The sequence below is a fragment of the Acipenser ruthenus genome, chromosome 22 (genome assembly GCF_902713425.1).
Source record: "Acipenser ruthenus chromosome 22, fAciRut3.2 maternal haplotype, whole genome shotgun sequence".
Lineage (NCBI taxonomy): Eukaryota > Metazoa > Chordata > Actinopteri > Acipenseriformes > Acipenseridae > Acipenser > Acipenser ruthenus.
In genome coordinates this window covers 8,195,600-8,208,202 of record NC_081210.1, presented here as the reverse complement: position 1 = coordinate 8,208,202, position 12,603 = coordinate 8,195,600, and positions in this window count along the sequence as shown.

Below are 12,603 nucleotides of genomic sequence, written 5' to 3'. Positions count from 1 at the left end.
GTTTGGTCTCTTTTCATGGTATCAAAAAAATACTTTTTTGGTTCATTAGCAAAGCTGTAAAGCAGGTGCATGTCCTATTTAATGAGCTTCACCTTTTTATTCTAGTTCTCACAATACAAAACGGATGTAACCCTGGTTCCCTGAAAGAGAAGACGACCAATAACCATGCTTTTGGGATATGCCTGCCACAGGTCAGGTATTCGCTGAGCATTTTATGTCAAAGCTGTCAATAGGCCCCTCGGTGGAGTGACGTCATCGGTCCTGCCCGCCAAGGGAATAAGTAGTCACTCTGCAGAGACCTCACTCTCTTTTGCATCGAACCCACGAATGCGAGTGATGCGACCTTGCAAGGTTTGTTGGTCGTCTTCTCTTTCAGGGAATCAGGGTTACAGCCGTAACCTAACGTTCCCTTTCAATTTGAAAATGACCAACAACCATACTTTTGGGAAAGTATATCAAAGCCGTCGCGAGGGATTATGAGCAGACAGCATATGAGGGACATCACTCTACCGTCATGGTGTGAGCGTGCAACTTCAAGGACTCTTGTGCCTGATGAAGGCATAGAAGGATCTACCACATTAACTCGGTAGAACCTTTCACCATGACTAGACGAAGTGCCGGTCAGACTGACACAGCGCTCTCGTTCCATCCACATAACCTCTCAATGCCCGAACAGGGCAAAGGGAATTCAATCTCCGATCTGTCTCCTCCGCAAAGGGAGGGGGATGGAAAGCCTCTACTGAGTGATTCAAATGAAAGGCCGTAATCAACTTAGGGAGGAAAGCAGGGTTCATGCGCAACAATACCCTGTTCCCATTGTCCCAAATTCGCATACAGGAACTGTGCACTAACAGAGCCTGTAGCTCACTGACCCGCTTAGCGGAGGTGGTGGCTAATAGAAAGGCTGTCTTCATAGAGAGATATTTCAACTCTCTGGAATGTATAGGCTCAAATGGGGCCTTAGTGAGAGCCTCCAATACCATGTCTAGACTCCATTCGGGGAGAACGTCCTTCTTAGGAGGGGACGTAACCGTCGAGCACCCTTCAAAAGTGAGTAGCCCAGAGTCCTCAACTCCACAGCGGGTGCAGCAGAGCTGGGTCTCGCTGGAGGATAGCGTCTCTCTGATTCTATTTCTTTTTTTTTTTTGAAAGCTGCACGAGGCAGGGAAAAAAACAAAACACAGGCAGCAAGCTGCAAGGTTAGTGAAGCAGACTACAATCGGTAGGCACCGTTGCGCAGCATTTAGCTCGGGCTTCAGCTGTCGAGTCCTGATTCCAGGGAAGTGGCAAGCCGACTTCCAGCAATAATTTGCCAGGGAACTAGAGAAAACTCAAAGAAAGAGCTCTTTTAAAAAGAGTCGATCACACAACTGGAAGAGGTTAGTTATACTTACCTTACTTACCTGGATGTGAGAAGCAAAAGAGAGTGAGGTCTCCGCAGAGTGACCATTTAATGTCTTGGTGGGCGGGACCAAGGACGTCACTCCACGGAGTGGCCTATCAGCAGCTCTGACATAAAATGCTCGGTGAACACCTGACCTGTGGCAGGCATATCCCAAAAGTATGGTTGTTGGTCGTTCTCGAATTGAAAGGGAACACTTCTTCCGTTGCAAGAATCCTTCCCGGAAAATAGTGTTTGGAGATACATTTCACGAGTGTGTCTGACAGAGCTGCAGATTTCCCTGTGATAAAGTAAAATCCCTTATTTTGCTGATGGAGAGGGAGGGGAAGTGGTGATTAATGAGTAAAATTAATAGCAACTGCAGTGTATGCTATTAAAAAATCAGCTTTAGTCAATAATAGGTATCACTGGTTAAATGTTCAAATTGAAGTAAAAAATATTATAATAAGTATAATCAATCTATAATAATTATTATTTATATATATATATATATGTATAGAGAGAGATTGAACAATAACATTGCTTCGGGACAGTGTACTGACTGTTCAGAAACGGCACTAGTATTTGGTATATTTATTTTGTTTATTTACTTATTTGTTTGAATGTTAATATAAATTGGAAAATCAAAATAGAATAGGTCAGAACCCAATACAGCAGGTTTATGAAATTCTAACGCATAGGTGGCTCAATCATCACACTAGCATAAAAAAATATTTTTATGAAAAATATTTCAAATGCAAACTGCTTCAGTTACCTGTATTCCCTGGTGGGGATCACATACAGGTTTCATTACAGTGTCAGATCTTATTAAACTGAGCCCTCAGAGAATCATATACTACTGTATGTAACAAAGTTCTTTTATATATATCATTTTGAGAAAGAAAAAACAAAACAAAAAAACAAGAGCTCTGGGTAATATATGTTCTGGTTCTTGCCAATCATTTCTATATATTTGTATTCATAACATTGGGTATTGCTCCAGGCTCCAATAACTTATGGTGGAAAAAAGTTTTAAAAACTACCAATTGTACCTACTGTGTATTAACATCACAAATAGGGGGAGTTGCAAGTAAGGTATTAACTTTGTTATTCATGGTATAGTATGTAGTGTTCTTATGATTTTCTGCATGAAATGTCTCCTGTTAAGTTAAATTGAGATACCTAGTTGCCTCCTGACTACAATAGGTAGCTTCATTGATGTAGCTTCATATACTTATACAATGCTTTTACAAGCAGATATTGATTATTCTAAGGATTAAAGCAATGACCTGAATAGAATTAGTTGACCAAGGAAGATTTTTTTAATCCTTTAGTGAATGTATTTATTTATTTAAAAACAGATAAACATTGATACGAGGCACAATAATTCATAAACAGCAAACAAGAATTCCCATGTGCAGTACTCTGTTTTGTCCTCTGCTATGTTTAAAACAATGTAGCGCTTGTGGATGAAGGGCTAGAATTCAGTTTTGATATAAAAGGCTCCTGTTTACTGTTTGACATCTTTATAATGGCACTTTGATTTACTACGGAGCTCAACTTATTTGTGGTACCATACTAGGCATTTTTTTTTTTTGTAAACATGGACTGGGACTTTTGGAAATTTCAATTCAAAGCAATTTTCAGTCCCTTGCAACCACAAAAAATCAATTCAGCATTTTCACTTCACCTTTTTATTGCTATTCATTTCCAAATGTTATTTTAGGCCAGCATTTACTATGACAGGTTTTATGCATTGTAATTCCCCTATAAAATGACACACATTTAAATGTATTGAGCATCATAAAAGCTACTCTTCTGTGAATAAGCATGCGTTTTGATTGGCAACAAAAAGGCTTTAATCATATGACTGAAAAAGTATGTCTGTAGATAAAAAGCATATCAAGATCTGTAGTGTCTCAAAAGCAATTATCCTATAAAAGTCTTGGGATGTTATGATGGTCTGTGATGATATGCGTACATATGGTCACAAATGTGTATCCAACAAGAGTCATGCACTTTTACAGAATTTTACTTCAGGGAATATCTATCTATCTATCTATCTATCTATCTATATAATTTTTTTTTTTTTTTTTTTTTTTAAATCAAGAATGCATGCATTTGTTCACATAATGGGACAAGAAATGTGAGCTTTATCTGTGGATTGAATTGAAATATATTTGCTATGTGCAGAACTCTTAGTGGTATATGTTGGATTCTTTGTCATACAAAACTGTGTCAGCTACTTCAGCGCTTCACAGAAGGGTGCTGTTAATAGCTGGAGTCCTGAGTTTCACAGCTCCAGTTTTCCTTTTGATTCTACAATGATACAGTCATTTGTGTTTCCTTATTGTAGGCTTGTGAAGATGTCAGGTACCCAGATAGATCAAATTACAACACACGTAACCATTTAAAAAAGGTATACTGTATCTTTTGCAATACCTTGTCTCAATGTCCGAAAGAAGTTTGATATTGTATAAAGATTATAGTACGGTATGCTAAAACATGCTGCACCACATACTGCTTTCTAGACCTCGGCTCAATTATAATTATATCTACAATTACAGCAGAATTGTTTACTGAAATTGCAATTACCATTACAATGCTATGTTGTTCAATTACAGTTACAGTTACAAATATGCTGCAGTAATTACAATTATAATTAATTAAATAATTAAATATTTCCCTCCAGATAAAAATTGTTGAATCTGGCATTAGCTTGTATGTCTGAACATTGCCGTTCCCTCAAAACAACAACGTTTGTAGTTTTAAGTGAATTTAATATAGTTTTCACTCACTTACTAAAACAATGACCATCAGCAGAAAAGTTGAATTAAATCTGAACTAGCCTTTTCTGCTAGACGTTGTTTATGTTCTGATATTTATGATACATTTAACATTTACATACAAGAAAGAAGACAGGGCTTGTTGTCAAGGACAAAGGTTGCTTAGCAACTGCAGCTGGACTTTTACTCAAGGTGAAGTTTTAGTGTTTGCAGATATTTGGTGTTTATCATACAGTGCCCTCTGACAGCTCAGTGCCCTCTGACAGCTCAGCTGTGCCACTGATGTCACATTCTGTCTGTGGTTTTACATACCTGATCTCAGTGCACCTTCTTGAGAGATTTCTGCAAAGCCTTATGCAAGTTTACTCTAGTGTTAAAGCAAAGTTAGTAGTTAAGTATCAGTATTAAATATAATCGTAAAAATATGCTGTTAAATACACTGTGGAAATTCAGCTTTTGCTTAAGCTTCACACTGTACAATAAATATTCAGAATGCGTTCAATTGCACAGTTCATAAGTTAATATGCTGTCAATAAGTGAGACCCAGTAACTAGGGACATTGCATTACTAACTCGCACAGATAAAACACCTGACCTTCCCAATAGAAATGATCCAGCTTTGAGTGCATGTGTCCTTATTTTAATGAGCAATTAAAATGCAAATTAAGCACATATTGCTTAGTAACTATAAGCTTTCAAGACTAGATAGAAAACCTTTATTCTGCCAATAAACTGGCTTCAATAGACCTCAAAATCAGACACAATAATCACAAGACGATGAAGGTCTTTCTAACACAACCTTTCCTGCTCCCAGTGCTCAAAGGGAATGGCGAGAGCCTAATATCATTTGGTATTTTTTCTTTTTCTTGAAAATTTGGTAGGGTGATTAAGATGTGTGGTGAGTTCAGTTGGTTGTTTTTGATATTGTAACAACCTTCTGTAGATATAATGTCAAATCTGTTTAAATTAAAATCAAGGTGTGGGGGGGGGGGGGGGGGGGATTTGAAAAACAAAAAGAATAGTATTTAGTTTTATTCTAGATACTATTATTGAGTTTTGGTACAGTAAATAATTGCTTCTCACGTCAGACAATAAACTTCTCATGTTAATTAGTTCAGACTCATAAAGTGAGCCACTTCACACCCTTATACAAATGTGTCAATTAATTGATTCAGTAAATGTATCTATATACAACATAAGTCCAGTAACTTCAGATAGTCAATAAAAAAAAAAGGAAATGTAAAGATGTCATAATCATAAACTCTCTTGGGTATTTTAACTAGTGACAAACAGAACCAGTCATTCAGTCAGTAAACTAATTCAATAGATTATTAAAGCTTAGACTGGACAACACTACTACATTATACCTATTTTACTCTACATTCTTTGGCCTTTGGCCTTGCGTTTAAGGTACCCCTGCCCATAAATCAGCTCACAGGTAAGTGGAGAGGCTGACCATAGGGAAGCCATGGGCAGGGGGGCAGGCTAGCTTCCCTCCCCATTAGACAAAACCAAAAAGCAGGTGGAGGCTGGGGAGGAGAGGACGAACTCTGGTGCACAGTAGGGACATAATGGATTGAGGTAAGATGTAAATCCTTTCCTTGCTGATCATTGGAGGTATTGTTGATCGAAGGACAAATACTAGCTATTTGACTGATGATTTGATCTGGTATTGGATTTGATCTAAAGTTAAAATGAGTTCCCTGCCAGAACCATCACTTTGATTAATTTACTGCAAATAAATAGTCTTGTGTTAAAGGGTACTGAATTGGAAATTATAAATGTGTGTTTCTGAAAAACGATGGAAGTGTGCCACATATGCCTGCATGATCAAAAAGTAGTAACTCGCAGAATGGCCTCTTGATGACTTTCAGAAAGATCAGAAACTAACATGAATACCACACTTTCATATGCTAGTAAGATGAATACAGTAAATGTCATATGCATTTCAGCATCTCTAATAGTCCAACCCAGAGCACACAGCCTTCTTATGCGCATTGACCCTGCAATTACCAACCTTCTCAATTTAAAGAACAAATCACCAATCAACAGCTAGTTTTAACAAAAGAACAATTAAAACCAATCCAATTAATCAGATTAGTAATAAAGTACATACAATATTAACAATCAATTTAAAAATCCAATAATTGGTGATAAGACTGATAATTAAGTGTGAAAAATCAGATACAAATGCAGATCCCCATTACAGTACTATAGTTCTCAGCATAGTATAAAAGACTTGCAAAAGGAGTATCATGCACAATCATTAATTCAAAAGGCTATATTTGTACATAATTGGTGGGTGCTGACTAACACTTTACATTTATTAAGCCTGGAGAGTACCATTGAAATGCATCTCATTCCGCAGTGGGTGAATGTTACAGCAGATTCATTTACAAAGCTTTACAGGAGTTGACCCTGTCATCATATATGTGTGTGTCAGAGCACTGGACCATTGAATAGGGGTTTGTAGTATGCAGTAATCAGGAACACTTTCAACAGATGAAAACCCTGAGGCACTCCTTGACAGCTTGGTGGACAGAATTGATCTGGTCACAGCTGAAAGGACCACCTTCAACGAGGCCATCCGTCCGTCACAGAAAGCTATGGGATGGGCAGCTGACTGCTGACCACTGTGAATGATGGCACTGCAGCCTTGAGGTACTTGCAAGACTGATACTTTGCACTGATGGTTTCAATTAATAAAAACAGACAAGGGCTCTTTTCCATCACCTTACTTATCTTAACCCTAGGCTTGCACACAGTTAAAAATTAAACAGGCTGATATACGTTGATGTAAAGGACAATGTTTCTTCATTCACTTTAAAACCTTCAGGGATATGTAAATCTTTTGACCTGAGAGCCTGATGATCTTAGTGTAAATCAGCAAATATTTATAGAACAGCACATTTTTTAAATGGTCTATTTCAGTTGTGAACTATGATATTCAAGCAATATTTTCTTTACTAAAGATGTACAAATAAAAAAGGTGAGACTGCAATGCTTGGTCAAAGTTATTTAAAATAATATATTTCTGCCCCAGGGTTTGAAAAGCAGTCGTTCCCTGCAATGGCTATAGCCCCATACCACCCTAATAGTCAAAAAAACATCCGCCTAAAGTTGCTGTAAACATTTCAGAATTGAGACAGAAAGACAATGAGCTACGCAGTCTGTGTAAAGGAAGATTCGGCAGTAAGGAATGTACTCACACCGTTGTCATTTGCTTTTCTGGGTATTACATTACCGAGTTTGAAACTCCAACCATAGCTTGAAAGCAAACAACTGAGCCTTGAATATCGCCATTGCTTTACTATACGTCATGCAAATGACTGTACTTACGGTACAAATAGTTCAAATACAAAACACTATCAATAACTATACTTGAATTATTACTGGTAATTTACACATAAAATAAGTTGCAGTGCATTCTTATCTTAGGTGTAGTAAGTAAACACACACACACACACACAAAACACACACACACAAAACACACACACACACACACACACACACACACACACACACACACACACACACACATAAATAACACAGTAGTTATTAGTTGCATTTACAGTATGTTTTCATTTACAAATCATGTTTTTCTAGTACTTTTATGATGAGTTATTTAACATGTTTTCAGTGAAATAATATGACCAGGATTGCGAAAAATAAGTGCAGCATTAGGAAGAAAAAAACATAACACGTGATACTTTTACTGCAAGACATGAGCTTATCTATTACAGGAGTAATAGCAATAACCTTTCAATTTAACCTCAGTAGCAATAAGAATGAGGATTAACCTTTTCATTTTATCAGATCAAAACTCAACTACTTGAAAATACCAGATTGTATTTTTAATGTTGGTATTAATATGTAGCTTGCATACACACGTCATTTAAACATGAATCCTCTCATAAGTATTAATTATTAACAAAATAACAGTACTGCACTTACTGTCTGCCCTATGTTCTGTGATTTCAGTACTTGCTATACATAGTAATCAGCCTGCCAGTTACATTCAGATTCTATTGCAATTTGTGGTGTTGCACATACAACAGTATCTTTGTTGCTAGACTGGATGTACAGCATGCGTTCAAAATCTGCCAGACATGTAAAAAGGTGTGCTCATAATTGTAACAATGGTGTGGCTCCTCCCCTTTCAAATCTTCAATCAGTTTGCCATTTAAACCTGTAGTCAGGCACCCTATCTTTTCCATTGCACTTTTTGACCCCACCATTCCTCCCACTCAAGCACAATGAAATCTGGCTTTTGCAGACACTGCTCCTGTCTAGTGAAGTTCGGGTCCGTTGCTGAATGCTCAGATGGATCATTTAAATTGCTGATGCTGGGGATTGACGTGTACTGTCAGGATTCCAAGGTCATCATCACTAGCATTCTGCATGTCAAGTCTTATTACTAACCACATCACTGAGGATATGGACATTCCTTAATGATAGACCACATGGTTCTCCTCCCGCAAGGAAAGAGTTGAGGTTACAGTAGACAAAGGCACAAATAGACTAAAAGGTTACCCACAACAATGCTAGCTTGACCCATAAGGATTTCCAACTGATTCAGGGGAACAATCAGCTTACCAGAGATTTGGTTAATTCCAGTTGTGTTATTTTCTAAAGGTAGATTTAATATTCTGTCACTTCACATTTCTGAAGGTGTCTGTGTCTGTGTTTTGGGAGAGGGTGGGTAGTAGCAGCACACGCGATTTCTCATTCAAGAAGAAGCTATCTAAAGTAAATCTCTGATGTAGAGGAGCACATGTTAATTAAACCTCTGGTTGCGAAATTTAAATCTCATGAGTTTTTATTTCACAATCTTTTTTAATCTTGCTGTATAATTAATGTTTAAAAGTTATAGATGTATTTAAAGATGTATATACATATGCACAGTAGAATCTCATGTATAAATTTAAGAATCAGCCTAAAGAAACAAAGGCTCTGTCAAAAGCGATTTCCCCCTTTGAGACAAGTGATTCAATCACAAGTGATCAACCATCATAATCTTTGAGCATTTATAATTCAAGCTCCATATTCTAAAATGTGCCTTTTCGGAACTCTTTTATATTGTCAGTTATTTCTAAATGAGATTTCAAATAACCCATCTAATATAATAATCATATGTTGATATACAGCCTTTATGTGCAGTAATCTCAAAGGCTGTGAATGTGCAGAGGTCTCTTCCATAAAGACAGTCAAAAACATTTTCCAATTAATCAGTCTTCAGGTCAGCCAAAACCTTTACTGTGGGATCAAGGTTAGGGTATATGAAGATCAGATGCTAACATTTCTGAATACAAATGAAATATTTTACATGTTTTCTGAATATAAAAAATATTTCAGCAAATATAAAGAAGTAATAATGCAAAAAGAAAAAAGCTAACCACAATCTATTGCTGTTTCTTTCGTGAGTGCATCAGTAGTTACAAATGATTTAGATCACATTTACACACAAAAAAAACCCCTAGTCAAATACACTAACATACAACAAGTTTAAGAGTTTCTAGAGTGTATTTCATAATATACCATTTGGATATGAGAAGCTTCTTTTCGCATATCATAATAAAGATGCAATATGAAATACGTATTCAATGTACTGGGAATAATTAGTATTCCTTACAAATTTCATTATAATGCCCTTGAAAAAATTGATTGCTTTGATGTGGGGAAACAAGACATGTATGCCCTGTCTCTTTTCCAAATGGCTGCTCTAGTGCACTGGGGTTTGAGATCTGTCCTCTAAACAAACAAAAAAAAACATAACAAGTGCTCTGGCTTTTCTGTTTTCTGTAAACCTGACACTATCAGTGCACTAGTGCGGCCATTTTGAAAAGAGCTTTGAAACAGACTTTAAAGTTATAAGTGTAAACATTTTTCATGATGTTAACAATGAATTGCAGGTACATTATTTAAACAGTTGTAGCAACACATGGGGACATGTAATGCTACATTTTTCAGAACCCCACTACTTACTCTTTAAACACTTTACTTAATAAAATAAAACTAAATCAAACCAAACCTCCAGGATCCCCCTACCCTCCACAAAAACATTTGAACTTCATAAATATTCGAAGGACCAAGTTATGAGAGAGAAAGCAGTGGGTGCTTTACCTGAAAATCAGTATGTGTCTTATTAAATAGGCAACATTGACAGCTGGGTTTGGCAAAACATGCTGAAGTACATTAGTCCGTTGTGTATCTGACTGTGGTGGGACAGAGTAAAGGCCTTTGCACACTATGTCCGTTCTATCATTTAGAATCGGTCATCCCCGTCAATCCATTGCACACTAGATGCGTTAATATCGTACTTCAGAGCGCTGATGTGCAGTAGAGGCTCTGTAGTAAATATACCTAGTTTCAGTATTTTAATAAAAAATAAATACAATTCTGTTAATTCTTGCATAACTTTGAACACAAGAAAATGTTAAATGTAATATAACCTGAATCAACAAACGCTGATGGAAAATGTTTGCTAATTATTACGTTTCTACTAGACTACAATAATGTTGTTACGGAAACAAACAAACAAAAAAAAACATATGATATTACATAACACGGTTGTCATAGCATCAGGAACCATATGAACAAGATTTAATTTTTCAAACACTCGCTACTGTAATAAACTTATATCTAAAAGTTGGGAAGCTAGCAATAAGCTACCGTAAATACTTTCCATCACTTTCATATACTGCCCCTCTTTTCTGACTGTAGCCCTGAGCACTCTTGCCCTGTCACGCTTCTTTCTCTGATGTGTGTCTCCAGGTTAGGCCATTGTTTCTTTACTTCCTCAACTACAATTGAAATAAAAAGTACATGCTTATAATAACCTATACTGCATATATATATATATATATATATATATATATATATATATATATATATATATATATATATATATATATGTGCAATAAAAGTAGTGTGGAATTATTTTAACTTGGTTTGCATTGTGTTCCTCCACACCAGTACTTATTCCTTGGTTATTACAGAATCTGCATAATAATTAATTGGAAGAATCATTCCAAATTGGTGTAGTCATTTAACACGAATTAATCCAATTAAGTATTGAGAGCAGGCCGTTGGCGGGGGAACTACAATTGCGCAAGGAGCACATACAACAAAACCTTTGGTAGGATCTGCAATATTCTGAACTGATCATCTCTGTTCAATAATATACTACTGTTGCTGAAGAGGTTTATCATGACAGGTAAACAGTTAGAGCGGACATGTGACCAGTGTTCCTGATGCTGTGAATTATATGTCCTTGAACAATATCAAGTCAGGATACTGTATTAATGGGTAAAAAAACAAAAAAAGGACTTGAGCAACAATGGTCCTATCCTCCAACAGGCACATATCGATACTGTCTGAGACATCTAACTGAAACTCTGCATATACAATAAAATAGGTCAAATACTAAACTGTGAAATCATCATGAGCCTACACTGTATGTTAAGTCCTGATGAAATAGCAGTTGAATGTAAGGTAATATAACATTACGGAAATGTGATCTGCCTGCCTTCAAGGTAAAATCTATTTACATAATGAAGCAATTCTTCTTCCCCACCGGTGGTTTCTGCTCAGTAATTTAAGAGAACTTGTCCATTTATAATAACGGTAATGCAGTTAGGAGCATTCTCCATTGTGTTTAACTCAATTACAGCAGAACAAAATATTCAGTAACCTTACATATGAAAAACAAGTGAACTTTTTATTCTGTCTCCTTGGTGATTATAACAAGGCCCAGGACACATATGCCCATTGAAATTAGATTTTTAACTTATATTTAATTATTTAATGTAAAAAAATAAATAAAACATAATGTGGGGGAATGAAGCCAATAACCTTTGAGTGTTACATTTTGTGAACGAGTGGTAACTAAATTACTAAATGCAGAGAATTCATGCACAAATTGAGGATTGACAATTTCTCCCCAGCGGCAGAGATCATTCTGAAGATACTTTTCCAAAAACTTGAATTCATGAATAGAGTAGTCCACACTTAGCCAATATACTTTATGTGCATACAAAAGCTTTTTATTTGCCTCTCTCGGCTCTGACGTAGCTGATTCAATACATTCTCCGGGCTACCTGTTTTCCAAACTGTATATTGTAAAAGTTTAACCATGGACACCCCTTTTAAAAGTTTACAGCTAAACTGAAATTCAACTAAAGTCTAACATCTTGTGCATTATGACATATGCATTTTACCATGTGTTTCTGTGAAATTGAGCTTTTCTATGCGTTCTCTGTGCTGTGATATAGACCTACTGCAATGAGCGTGTATAATTTATAGCAGACCCTGATATTGGTGTGAACCATCTGAAATTTCTTTGTATTCAAATTTTTGCATCAGATGGATTGCACAATGTAGTTTGTATCAGATGGAAATGGCTATATTTCTACATATGTATCTAAAGTTATTATGA